The sequence below is a fragment of the Vitis riparia genome, chromosome 19, assembly GCF_004353265.1.
Source record: "Vitis riparia cultivar Riparia Gloire de Montpellier isolate 1030 chromosome 19, EGFV_Vit.rip_1.0, whole genome shotgun sequence".
Lineage (NCBI taxonomy): Eukaryota > Viridiplantae > Streptophyta > Magnoliopsida > Vitales > Vitaceae > Vitis > Vitis riparia.
The window spans coordinates 2,633,407-2,648,158 of NC_048449.1; the positions used below are offsets into that span (position 1 = coordinate 2,633,407).

The 14,752-nt window shown below is 36.0% G+C and overlaps 1 pseudogene; it reads right to left on the reverse strand.

Annotated features, from left to right (window-relative positions):
* Window positions 1-1,022: 1,022 nt before the first annotated feature.
* Window positions 1,023-12,907, reverse strand: LOC117909541 (annotated as a pseudogene).
* Window positions 12,908-14,752: the final 1,845 nt, after the last annotated feature.

Consider the following 14,752-nt stretch of genomic DNA (forward strand, 5'->3'; position numbering starts at 1 on the left):
AAATTCACTTTCAAACCATTACTTTGGCCCAAATTCAAGCTTATAATCATATAATTACATATAAAATATACCTACTCGAGTCTTCAACTTAATCTTCGAGATATATAACTTTCATTAGAAATTATTGACTTATTTGACAACTATTTTTTATAACAGTTTTCTATTCTTCAAAATAAAAAAAATAAGAAAAACGTGTTTAACAACCAAAAATTGTTTACTATTTTTTGTTCTTAAGAATAGAAAATAAAATTAAGTATTTTTAGAAAAAATGTTTTACAAAATAACTATATAAACATATAGAATGATTAAAAATAAAACATTAAACATACAAATTATTTTTAAACATATTTAAAAATATTAAAAATATGTTAAAAATATTTTATATTTTCAAACAGATTTTTATTTTATAGAATAATTTTTAAAAACTGTTTTAAAAAGCAATTATCAAACAGACCCTAAATATTTTTTAATAAGTGATTTTTAAAACAAAACTACCACTATATCAACATACAAGATACAAATTAACAACTTAAAACTCAAAGTAATAAGGACAAAACACATGGCTTTAGGGGTGTTGTAGGGGAGAGTGCCCTTTGATTCAAGAAAATGAAGTAGCAAAGCAGAGGCAAATAAGATGATAACAAGAGTATATGCATGAAGTCCTTATACGAAAGAGATTTTTCATATAAATAAATGTGAAGATATATCTAGAAATGTTATTATTGGAATGGGAAGGTAAACTTCACTCCTCTAATTCTCACGTATTTTTATATATGAAACATGAATTTCATATTATGTTACCATTTTCGTCCTCTAAATGATAGCTAATTTCTTTTTTCTCCTTTTAATTGATGTATGATTTTCTACTCCGAATCTTGTGGTAGACAATTTTATAAAAAAAATTAGAATTATTTGACAATATTATAAAAAAATAGTTTTGGAGAATGGTTGATCATAAAAATAGCTTTTAATTATTTTTTAAGAACAAAAAACCTACTCTTAACTTACCAATTTATATTTTATTAAGCTCCTGTCGGTGGTTTTAGAGCTACTAGGAATGGCAAGCCTGTTAGCTCTAACCCCAGGAGTAGTTCTTGGAACTGGTCCTGTTCCTGGAAATTTTGGCTTCCAAATGCACAGAATATTACTGAACCAGGCTTGAACCCACTCAAGCCACTGAGCCCACCGGTCCTCTAATGGCGTGGGTAAAGGTTTGGGTAATACGGGGCCTGTTAGGAACACTGGTTTTCCATACTGACTTCCAATGTAGTCACAGAAGGGCCCTTCGATTTCATGACATGTTCTTATAGAGATGGCATCACAGCATTTCATGCCAGTGGAGAGGCGTTGATACCGTAAAGAAAAGAAGAATTCTGAAATGTAGAAAAGCCTCTCTTGATTATCAAGAGAGGTTATACAATATTTATATTGTATACTTGAATTAGTTACAATCTGATTTTAATCAGATAATAATTTGAATTTAAAAACAAAAAAACAAACTTACCAAACTGATAAAGATAAAACCTACCAAGTTATCAACTAATACACATTGTGATAAATATAAGTTTGTTAAGTTTTATCTTTATTAGTTTGAGCTTGTCTTCGAGCATCTGGAAACGTTGAGTCCCAAGACCCCTCAAGCGAAGATGTCTGCAATTTGATAATTAGTAGAGATGTGTCTAACAGTGAGGTTACCTTGGAGGACCTTTTAACGAACAAAGTGGAAATTAATTTCTACGTGCTTCATTCTAGAGTGAATGACCGGATTTGCAGCAAGAAATGTAGCTCCCAAATTATCACACCATAAGATAGGAGAAGAGTGTTGAATAATACCAATATCTTTAAGCAAGGATTGGATCCATGACAGTCTACAACTGCTAGTGCGATAGCTCTATACTAGAATGAGCTATGACTTTTTGCTTGGTTGTCTGTCAAGAAATAAGATTAGGACCAAGATAAATAGCATAACCACTCATGGATTTTCTATCATCGGGATTGCTTGTCCAATCTGCATCAATATAGGCCAAAAGAGGTAAAGAAGATGCACTAGTGAGTCAAAGACCACGATAAGTTGTACCATTAAGGTACCGTAATATCCGTTTCACCCCTTTCCAGTGTAGGGTAGTTGGGTTGTGCATGAATTGGGAAGCTTTGTTGACTACAAAGGTGATATCCGACCTGGTTAATGTTAAGTATTGGAGTGCACCAATAGTGCTACGATAAGTATGAGGATCGCTCATAGGGTCACCATCATGAATGGAGAGTTGTTTACTAGCGATAATTGGGCTTGGTAGTGGTTTAGCACCATCCATTTTGGTTCGAACCAACAAGTCATGGATAGACTTCGATTGATTGAGATAAAGAACATTACCATGGCGAGAGGCTTCCAGTCCCAAAAAATAATGAAGATCACCCAAATCTTTTAAGGCAAAATTCTTGTTGAGATATGAAATTAAGGACTGGATGAGAGATATGCTATCACCTGTGAGAAGGATGTCATCGACATAAACTAGTAAAATCAGAGTATGTTGATTGTTTCGAAAGAGAAACACAGAGGGATCAACAATGAAATGTTGAAAACCCCATGAGAAGAGTGTCTCGCAAACGTTGGAACCAAGCTCGAGGAGCTTGTTTGAGACCATATAATGCCTTTTGTAATTTGCAAAAATAATTAGGAAATTGAGAAAGCACAAAACCAGTTGGTTGAGCCATATATACGTCTTCCACAAGAAGTCCATTCAAGAAGGCATTATGGACATCTAATTGGCGGATGGGCTAATTATGGGAGATTGCAAAGGATAGAATAGTGCAGATAGTGGTTGCTTTGACCATTGGGTTGAATGTTTCAGTGTAATCAACATCTAGAAATTGATGACAACCTTTTGCAACTAACGGAGTTTTGAATATGTCCACAATCCCATTAGGGTTCTGTTTGATACGATAAACCCATTTGCAGCCAACAACATTGGCATGAGAAGGTGTGTAGAGTTTGCCAACTATCAAGTGACAAGTGGCAAGGCTGCTAACTAAGCTCAACTAGCAAACAATAAAGTTTGCTGACCTGGGTAGAAAATAACGGTTGGGAGTATTGTTAGTTAATTAGAGGTTTTGACTGATATAAAAGGTGTAGTCTTGGGAAAACAGAATGGGGGCATTCGGTTGTATAGAACAGAAAGCAAGAAATGAAGAGAGCTTTGCAAATCCATAACCATAGGTCTGTCTCGGTTATCTTGTATAGCAAGAAACAGAGGTGAGGAGGGTTCTTGGGAAAAGTTGTAATTTCTTTGTTTTTGATTATTGTGTAATCTTTGGTTGGTATAGTTGAATAAAGGCTTCAGGAAATCAGTGTGGATGTAGATCAAGTTGATCGAACCACGATAATTCCCTAGTTCAAGGCTGGTTCTTCTTCAACAATTGGTATAAGAGCCTTTGGGTTATAATGGGGACTGCAAAGTTAGATGTAGAAAATTTTACGGGCAAAAATGATTTTGGGTTATGGAGACTAAAGATGAGAGCATTGCTGGTTCAACAGGGGCTCCAAGATGCCCTACTTGGAGAGAAAAACCTGCCCAATACCATGCAAGAAAAACAGAAAATAGAGCTATTGGAGAAAGCTCACAATGCTATCATTCTTTCTTTAGGTGATACTATGCTGAGAGAGGTGGCCAAAGCAAAGTCTGCAGCTAAGTTGTGGCTCAAGCTTGAGAACCTATACATGACCAAGTCATTAGCAAACCGATTACATAAGAAGATCAAGTTATATACATTCAAGATGACCCCGGGTATATCAATTGAAGAGCATCTTAATTACTTCAATAAAATAATATTGGATTTGGAAAATATTGATATCGCAGTATCAAATGAAGATAAAGTAATTCTGTTACTGACTTCTTTAGATGCATCATATACTAACATGAAAAATGTCATAATGTATGGGAGAGATAGCTTGACCTTTGATGAGGTGCAATCCATTTTGCATGCTAGAGAATTACAGAAACAAGAAGAATCCAATGAGGAGTCGGGTGAGGGTTTAAACATCAGGGGCATATATGAAAAACGAGAAAAAAGGGACAAAAATTCAAAGTCCAGATCAAAATCCAAGACCAAGAAGTTCAAGTGTTTTATCTGTCACAAGGAATGACACTTCAAGAAAGATTCCTAGATAGGAGATAAAACACAGTAAAAAAAACCATGAATGAGGGTGATGTTGCTGTGATTTTGGATGGATATGACAGTGCTGAGGTGCTGAATGTGGCAGAGGTGGACTCGGGCAAGGAGTGGATACTTGATTCAGGGTGCTCTTTTCACATATGTCCTATCAAAGCTTGGTTTGAAGACTTTAAAGAAGTTGATGGAGGTCATGTCCTACTAGGCAATAATAAACATTGCAAGATTCTTGGTACTGGTACCGTCAGGATCAAGCACTATGATGGCATTGAAAGAGTTCTTGAAGATGTTAGGTATATACCCAAGTTAAAAAGGAACCTTATCTCACTTGGAATGCTGGACAAGTCAGGATATACATTCAAGTCAAAACTTAACTCTTTGAGAGTGGCTAGAGGTTCACTTACTGTCATGAAAGGGACAATAAAAAATGGGTTGTATACTTTTATAGGCCAGACTATGATAGGTAAAGTTTTTATTGTGCTGAAGGAGGATGTGGGGACAACCAAGCTATGGCATTAGAGGTTTGGTCACATCAACCACAGGGGACTACAAGAGCTGGAGAAGCAAGGAGTGTTGGGAAACTACAAGCTGACACTTTTGCCTTTTTATGAACATTGTGTGTTTGGCAAGGCTACAAGGGTGAAGTTTGCCAAAGCAGTACATGAAACACAAAACCAGCTAGACTACATACACTCTGACTTGTGGGGACCATCATGGGTATTGTCGATAGGTGGAGCAAGGTACTTCTTAACTCTTATTGATGATTACTCTAGGAAAGTGTGGATTTATTTTCTTAAAATCAAAAGTGAGACCTTCCTAAAGTTCAAAGAGTGGAAAATTTTGGTTGAAACTCAAGTAGGCAGAAAAGTGAAGAAGTTGAGAACAGATAATGAGCTTGAATTCCTATCAAATGATTTTAATTCATTTTGTCAAAAGGAAGGCATAGCTACACCTCAACAAAATGGCCTAGCTGAGCGCATGAATAGGACAATTTTGGAAATGGTAAGATGCATGCTATCAAGTTTAGGGTTGTCAAAGGTTTTCTAGGCTGAGGCTGCAAAAACAGTTGTCCATTTGATCAACAGGAGCCCATTATCAACATTACAATTCAAAACCCCTCAAGAAAAGTGGACTGGGAAAACTGTAGATTATCAACATATCAAAGTTTTTGGGTGCACAACTTATGTACACACCAAAACAGATAAGTTAGAACCACGGGTTGTAAAATGTATTTTCTTGGGGTATCCAAAAGGAGTTAAAGGTTACAAGTTGTGGATAGAAACACAAGGCAAAGTGAAGTGTATAATTAGCGGAGATGTAACTTTTAATGAGCAAGATATGCCAAAACAAACTCCAGCCAAATATGTGGAAGGGTCAAATTAGTTACAGTTTGAGGTGGAACATGAGACTTTGCAACTTGAAAAGTTTGCAGATACTTCATTAAAGACTGTTCAAGAAGAAATAGTACATGAAAGACAAGATGAACCAACTCAAGGGCTGGGATCCTATAGTTTGGCAAGAGACAGGCATAAAAGACAAGTCAAACCTCCCAAGAGATATGGCCAAGCTGAGATGACAACATTTGCATTGAGTGTAGCTGGAGAAATAGTGGATATGGAGCCAAAAACATACCAAGAAGCCATCAATAGCAATGAGGTTGATCAGTGGGTAAAAGCTATACAAGAGGAGATAGATTCCTTAAGGAAAAATGAGACTTGGGAGTTGGTCACTAAACCCAAGGACCGAAAGGTAGTAGGCTCCAAGAGGGTTTTCAAAAAAAAGCAAGGGACACTAGGGAATGAGGCTCCAAGGTACAAGGGAAGACTGGTGGCTAAGGGGTTTTCACAAAAGGAGGGTGTTGACTATAATGAGATATTCTCTCCTGGAGTCAAACACAGTTCAATCTGATTGCCGTTGGCTTTTGTAGCTCATGAAGACTTGGAGTTGGATCAACTGGATGTGAAGACAACATTCTTACATAGAGAACTTGATGAGTTGATTTATATGCAATCACCCGAAGGCTTTGGGAAAGAAATCAAGGATGGACAGGTATGTTTACTTAAGAAATCTCTTTATGGCCTAAAGCAATCACCTAGGTAATGGTATAAGAGATTTAATAAGTACATGCTAGATATTGGTTTCAATCGGAGCAGCCATGATGGATGTGTATATTTTAAGCTAACTGAAGACAGCATGGTATATCTTTTACTATATGTGGATGACATGTTGGTGGCATGTAAGGAGAAAAGACACTTGGAGCAAGTCAAAGAGATGCTTAAGGCTGAATTTGAAATGAAAGATCTTGGTTCAGCCAAGAGGATTTGGGGAATGAAAATAGAAAGAGAAAGAAGCAAGAGGGTACTTAGGCTTTCTCAAAAGTCATACATTTCAAAGGTACTAAGCAGATTTGAGATGAATAATGTAAAGACAGTGAGTACTCCTCTAGGACAACATTTTAGACTTTCCATAACACAAGCACTTGAGACTCATGAAGAGAAAAGGTTTATGGAAAGGATACCTTATGCTAGCATGGTGGGTAGTGTGATGTACACTATGGTGTGTTCTTGACCTGATCTTGCATATGCAATTAGCATGATAAGTAGATACATGAGCTACCCTAGAAAGCCACATTGGCAAGCAGTAAAGTGGCTTTTTCAATACTTAGCTGGTACTAGAAGCTTGGGGTTTATAGAGGTAATAGTCAGTTGGGAACTCAGTTACAAGGGTTTGTAGATGCTAATTATGTTGGGAACATTGACACCAAAAAGTCTCTTACTGGATATGTATTCCCAGTGTTTGGAGGAGTAGTGAGCTGGAAAGCCAACCTTCAGTTAGTGGTAGCTCTCTCAACCACTAAAGCTGAATACACGGCAATGACAGAGGTTGTGAATGAGGCAATTTGGCTGAAAGGTATTACAGAAGAATTGGCTATGTACAGAGGTAAAGTTGTTGTATATTGTGATAACCAAAGTGCAATCCATTTAGCCAAGAATCAATCCTTTCACGAAAGGTCCAAACATATTGATGTAAGACTGCACTTTGTGAGAGATATCATTGTTGAAAGAGAGATTAGAGTTGGAAAAGTTCCTACTAAAGACAATCTATCCGACATGTTGACTAAGTCTCTAAATGTGACTAAGTTCAAACACTGTTTGAATTTGATCAACATGGGAGACTGTTGAAGACTTCCCATTAGGGAAGGTACTGAGACCTGAAGATAGTTCAGACACTTGTTAACTTAATAGGTTGTCAAGGTGGAGTTTTGTAGAGTTTGCCAACTATCAAGTGACAAGTGGCAAGGCTGCTGACTAAACTCAACTAGCAAATAATAAAGCTTGCTGACCTGGGTAGAAAATAACAGCTGGAAGTATTGTTAGTAGTTAGAGGTTTTTGACTGATATAAAAGGTGCAATCTTGGGAAAACAGAATGGGGGCATTCAGTTGTATAGAACAGAGAGCAAGAAATGAAGAGAGCTTTGCAAATCCATAACCATAGGTCTGTCTCGGTTATCTTGTATAGAAAGAAATAGAGGTGAGGAGGGTTCTTGGGAAAAACTGTAATTTCTTTGTTTTTGATTCTTGTGTAATCTCTGGTTGGTACAATTGAATAAAGGCTTCAGGAAATCAATGTGGATGTAGATCAAGTTGATCGAACCATGATAATTCTCTTGTGTTCTTGATTTTGGTTGATTGTGTACCAGCTGTTTGATTTTATTCCTAAGAGAAGTTCTTGCAAACTGGTTGTTTTTCCTTTTAGTTTATGCTCTAACAGTCCCTAGTTCAAGGCTGGTTCTTCTTCAACAAGGTGGTGGAACAAGAGACCAAGTTTGATTATGCATGAGAGTAGCAAATTCAACATGCATAGCCTGGCGCCATTCCAGGAACTTGGAAGCTTTGATAAATGTACGAGGTTCAAAAGAGATGGAATTGAGGGGTGAGGAAGAAAAAAATGATACGAGTTTAAAATGTAACGCCCAAGTATTTTTTAAGGGTAATTTAGGAAATTACTAATAATAATTAAATTAGTTAATTAATTAATTTAATAAAGTGGAAAATGGGTAAAAGTGTAATTTTACGAATAAATACCCTAGGTATAAATTAGAAATTCTATTTCTTCCTGTTCTTTTCTGAATAGAGTTCCTGTTCGCAGAATTTCAGAGAACGTAGGTTGGAGTCAGATTCAAGGTTGAAGAACAGATCTCTATAGGTGAGGAGTAGACTTTTCAGGGTTATTTTTCCTTCAAGGTCTTTGCATATTTTGAGGTAAGGGAAGTTAATGCAATATTTATAAAATTAAATTATTTTATATGTTATTTTGAATTGTGGAAAAGAAAATGATATTTTGTTACCATGTATGGATCAAACTGTTTTGCACTAAATATTATGTTGGAATATTTTATTTTATTTATGACACAAAATATGGAGATATTATGTTGTGTAAATTTGAATACTTGAACAAAAACATCACTCTGGTTTATTTGGCCCTTGTCAACGGGATATAATAGTTGACTATTCGGCCCTATCAACGGGATATAATAGTTGACATTTACATTTCATGGTGGGAATGTAATTGATTTGAACCCCAACCTCTAGGGGTTTGGTTAGAGGTTACTAGTACTAGTAGTGTTTGGTTCCTTCCACCAGGAACAATTTGAGGCTAGCCACCCATTTGAAAAGTCCCACATAACTGGGCATTTGATATTTGATAACCAGAGTAATGAAAAATTGAATGGATTTGATTGAATCTTATGTGAAAGTGTTTGAATTTGACATGAAAATGGTTGGTTGAAATTTAAATATATTGGTATTTTTGAAACTCTGATATTTGATGAGAAAAAAAAAAATGATATCTCCTATTTGAAATGGAAATATTTGATCCATGAATTGCATTAATATTCCTTATTGGGCTGTGAGCTCATTCCCATTTGTTGACTACTTTTCAGGTATCCTTAGTTCGGGTGAGGAGTGATGGCTAGGCTGAGGAATGGTCATCATTAGGATTTGACTTAGGATTTTATGTTGGATTTTGTTTAACTATTAATTGTGTTCATTTGGATCTTTTGGTATTTGGAAGTTATTTGGATATTGATCCTTCAAATTTTATGTTAGATCAAAGTTGAGTTTTGGAGATTTTGAAATTTGTTTTAGTACTTGAATTGTTTAAGTTTGCAAATATTTGGACAATGGATTTTGGATAGTGGATGTTTTAGTTTTGAAATTGAATTTTGAGGATTTTAGATTTTGTTCTGCTACTCTGAACAGGTATTTGGTAATTGGTAACTTCCAATTACAATATAATTGTTTGGGTCAAGTTACACTGTAAGCCTTCGCGTTTAAAGTGTGAATTGACCGTCACGCCCTTGGAGTGGGTCTTGGGGCGTGACATAAAAATACTAGATTTGGAACGGGTTTGCATGAGATGGGTATTGGTGGGTTTTACGGTATTGAGAGGATGAGGAAGCTTGTGGCAGTAAAGGGAGAAGCACTTGTAGGAACTGGGATGGCAAGTCTGGTGGCTCGGAAATTGGACTAGAAGGCTTGAAAAAACCAGTGGAGAATGGGAAATCATTTTCATTCAAAATAACATGCAGTGAAATGAGAATTTTCCCAGAATTGGTGAGACAAATAACCTTTACGATATGGGTTGTAGCCAAGAAAGATTTGTTTTAAGGAGTGAAATTGGAATTTTTTTGTTTGCTGAGAGGACGAGTAAATGGGTAGCATGCACAACAAAATGTGTGAAGAAAGGAGTAGTCAGGTTGATGGTGGAAAATTTTTTCCAAAGGAGATTTGTTTTGAAGAATCGGGGTTGGAAGACGATTAATGGTGTAAACAAAGAAGGCAAAGCAAAATCCTAGAATTAGAGAGGTAAAGATGCATGAGCAAGACAAGTCATACCCATTTCGACAATATGACGTTGTTTGTGTTCTGCTTTGCCATTTTGTTGATGGGTGTGTGGACAAGAAAACTGGTGGTGTATGCCATGGGATTCAAGAAATTGTCGAAAAGTTATAGATGAAAATTCTCCACCCTCATCAGTTTGAGGAAATTTTATTTTTGTTTCCAATTGATTTTCAACAAGAAGTTTAAATTTGATGAAAGATGATAAGGCTTCAGATTTGTTTTGTAAGGGATATAACCATGTGTAGCGTGAAAAATCATCAGATGTAGTATCGAAAGCCTTTGGTGGAGATCATGGGGGATGGTCCCCAAATGTCACTGTGAATAAGCTGAAGTGGTTGGTTGTTTTCTGAACAACAGGTTTGAAAGGCAGACGTTTGTGTTTGCCAAAAACTGACATGAAGCACAAAATGCAATGTTTTTATTAAAATTGAAAGGCAAATTACAATATGAAAAAACTTGGGATAAAATCCTAAGGGAAGGATGACCTAATCGAGCATGCCAAATGTGAGCCTGAGAAGGTGAAGTGGTTAAGGCATTTGACTTATTGAAAGTAGAAAAACAACTTGGTTGTGAGACTGCACTAATTGAACTGGACTGAACGAAAGTAGGTTTTGATTGCTCAGCATGAGGGGTCAGAAGTTGCAATTTGTAAAGACCATGATCAAGGAGCCCATGGAGCAAAATCTTCTTGGAAACTTGATCCTTAACAAGAAAAAAAGTGGGGCAAAATTAAAAAAAAAACAATTGTTGTCAGATGTGAATTTGGCAATGCTTAGAAGGTTCTTTGTAATTTCAAGAACAAAATGTTTTGAAGGGTAAATGTGTGTGGATGTGTTTGAAGTAATGAATTTCCAATGTGTTTTATGTCCAGACCTGTGCCATTGCCGACTGTTATTTTGTCAGTACCAGTGTATGGATTTTGGGTTGAAAGGTTGTTGATGTCAGGGTGAGCTGATGAGTTGCTCCAGAGTCGACATACCAGGATGGGTTAGTTATTATCTGAGGTGTGGCAATCATGGCATGCATCTGGTATTGTTAATGGTTATTTGGAGGTTGAAAGTTACGATCAAATCGGTGGTAGCATGAGATTGCAAGATGGTCGAGTTTTCCACAAACTTGGCATCGTGGACGAGTGCCACGACCCATTTCATTTCTGCTATTGCCACCATGTCCCCTTGCTCTGGCACTAAACTGAAAACGGCCTTGCTGACTACCATGATATTTAGGTGCTGATTTTGGCTTCGGAGATGTTGCAGTAGCTAGGTTGGCAGAGGGTTGATTAACATCCAATGTGACTCTTGCATTTTACTGCTTCAAACGGATGTGAAAGCTAGTGAGCAAAGTAGATGATTCAGATAGAGAAATCGATGCTGGTCGGGCAAGGATCGATGTCACAAAAGGGTTGCATTCAACTCCTAGTCCACCTAAGATGTGAAAGACTAGTCTTTGTTCATCCACAGGTTCTTCTGCTGCTGCCAATTTATCTGCAATATTTTTCATTTTGAGAAGATAATCATCAATGTCAGAAACTCCTTTTTTTGTAGTTTGGAGTTGAAATTGAAGTTGCATGATATTGGATGATGACTGGGAGGCCAATAAAGTTTCAAGGGTGGTCCAAACTGCATGAGAGGTTTGACATCCAACCACGTGCCCTAAAATGGCTTCAGAGAGAGAGGCTAGTAACCAAAACAAAAGGAGTTGGTCTTGGTGTTCCCATGCAATATAATCAGGGTTATTACTATGGGTTGATTCTTCTTGATATTTGGGAGGGCAAGGCAGTGTCCCAAAGAGAAAACCACCAAGATTATGACCTTTGATGGCAGGTATAATCTGTGATTTCCGGAGAAGATAGTTACTCCGATCAAGTTTGTTGGGGATGGGATGGCTAAAGGTATTGTGAAATAATGAGGGTGTTGTAAGAAATGAGATTGAATATGACTCTATAGTAGAAGACATTGGACGTTAGTCGGAGATTGCTCTGATACGATGTAAAGAAAAGAAGAATTCTGAAATGTTGAAAAGCCTCTCTTGCTTATCAAGGAGAGGTTATGGAATGTTTATATCATATACTTGAAGTAGTTACAATCTGATTTTAATCGGATAATAATTTGAATTTAAATACAGAAAACAAAAAACCTACCAACTTATCAACTAATACACTTTGTGATAAATATAAGTTTGATAAGTTTTATCTTTATCACTTTTGAGGATATTTATTATCCTTTACAGATACAAGTTGACGCCTTCACCAAATGGTGCATACAGGAATTGCACCATCCAAGCTTCATGGGGGCGGAGCACCACCGTTGAGGAGGGGTAACCAGGGGGTGTCACAGCATTAATTGGCCTGTCTTTGCTAACTTGTCGACCCGGGACAGGGTGGCGGGCAAAGGCTGCTGCACAAACTGCACTGTAGTATATGGACTTGATGCCTAGTTTGGAAGCCAAAGCGGGAGCCCAGTAAGGAAAATCAAAGAGCAAAAGGTCTGGCTTCATGGCACGTAGGGCCTCAACTTGGTCAGTGGTGCGGTCCATGGCGGTGGCGAGAAGGTGATGCAAGAAGTTGGGCACATCGGAAGCAGTTTCAGCGCCGGAAGGGAGGCCATCAACATGGGGGATGGTGAGGGGATGGAAAGTTATGAGAGTGGGATGAAGATTCAGGTGCTGTAGCTGGGATTGAGCCTTTCTGGGCAAAATGAAGGTGATCTTGTGGCCTCTCTCAGCAAGCTCGTTGGAGAGATGGAGGTAAGGAGTCATATGACCAAAAGCAAACCTTGGGTACATGGCTATATGCAATTTTGGGCTCCTGGCCATGGCCATTTTTCTTCTCCTTGGTTGGTTTATGGTTGAAGATTTTGGTTTCAACTTATAGGGAGGTGCTCCTTTCCCTTCTTGATCAGATGGGTAGAGATAAGTAGATAATCATGATGGGCTTTTTGATGGGAGTTTTAAAAGTGGGACTTTTCTCAATAGTATGGTAATTTTAAAAAGTTATGCTTAAATTATTGTAGTAGAAGAAGTTATTACAAATATATGGTAGTTTTTGCCACCTAGGAGAGAGGAGATAGGAGAGAGGGTGAACGGATTAATTTTTTTAAACCAAAATCATCTTTTCAAATTTAAAAAAGACAAGGGAACTTGTCTCTTGAAGAGACGAGTTCCATGAAAAAAAAAATTCCTTAAGGGAACTCGTCTCTTCAAGAGACGAGTTCTATGAAAATATATATATATATATATATATATATATATATATATATATATATTTAAAAAAATTCCCAAATTAAAAAATCGTCTCTTCAAGAGACGAGTTCCATGAAAAAAAAAATTATCCTCAAGGGAACTCATCTCTTTTCCATGAAAAAAAATTCCCAAATTAAAAAGAAAATTCCTCAAAAAAAAAAATAAATAAATAATTCCTCAAGGGAACTAGTCTCTTCTTTTTTAAAATTCACAAATTAAAAAAAAAAAAAAAACAATTCCTCAATAGAACTCGTCTCTTGAGTTCCCATGAAAAAAATATATATTTTTTTTTAAATTCCCAAATTATTTAAAAAAAAAAAAGAAAAAAAAGACTCCTCAAGGTAACTCGTCTCTTCAAGAGACGAGTTCCCATGGAGAAAAAATATATATATTTAAAAAAAATTCCAAAAAAAAAAAAAGGGCAAAAGGGAACTCGTCTCTTAAAGAAACAAGTTCCCATGGAAAATTTTTTTTTTTTATATTTTAAAAAAAAAAATTCCCAAATTAAAAAAAAAAAAAAAACAAAAGTCAAGAGACGAGTTCCCATATGGAAATTTAAAAAAAAAAACAATTCCTCAATGGAACTGGTCTCTTGAAGAGACGAGTTCCATGAAAAAAAAATATTTTTTTAAAAAAATTCCCAAATTAAAAAATCGAAAAAAATTATCTTCAAGGGAACTCGTCTCTTTTCCATGAAAAAAAAATTCCCAAATTAAAAAAGAAAATTCCTCAAAAAAAAAAAAAACAATTCCGCAAGGGAGAACTCGTCTCTTCTTTTTAAAATTCTCAAATAAAAAAAAAAAAAAAACAATTCCTCAATGGAACTCATCTCTTGAGTTCCCATGAAAAAAATATATATTTTTTTAAAAAATTCCCAAATTATTAAAAAATAAAAAAATAAAACAACTCCTCAAGGTAACTCGTCTCTTCAAAAGACGAGTTCTCATGGAAAAAAATATATATATTTTTAAAAAAAAATTCCAAAAAAAAAAAAATCCTCAAGGGAACTCGTCTCTTGAGATGAGTTCCCTTGAGGAATTGTTTTTTTTTTTTTTTTAATTTGGGAATTTTTATATATATATATATTCATGGAACTCGTCTCTTCAAGAGACGAGTTCTTGAGGAATTGTTATTTTTTTTTTTAATTTGGGAATTTTTTTATAAAAAATATATATTTTTTTGACTCATCTCTTGCATGGAACTCGTCTCTTGAAGAGACGAGTTCCTTTTGAAATTTTTTCAAATTTTGAAATTTGAAAAGATGATTTTAGTTTTAAAAAAATTTATCCGTTCATCCTCTCTCCTCTCTCCTATCTCCTATCTCCTACCCTCTCTCCTCTCTCCTATCTCCTCTCTCCTAGGTGGCAAAAACTACCATATATTTGTAATAACTTCTTCTACTATAATAATTTAAGCATAACTTTTTTAAATTACCGTACTA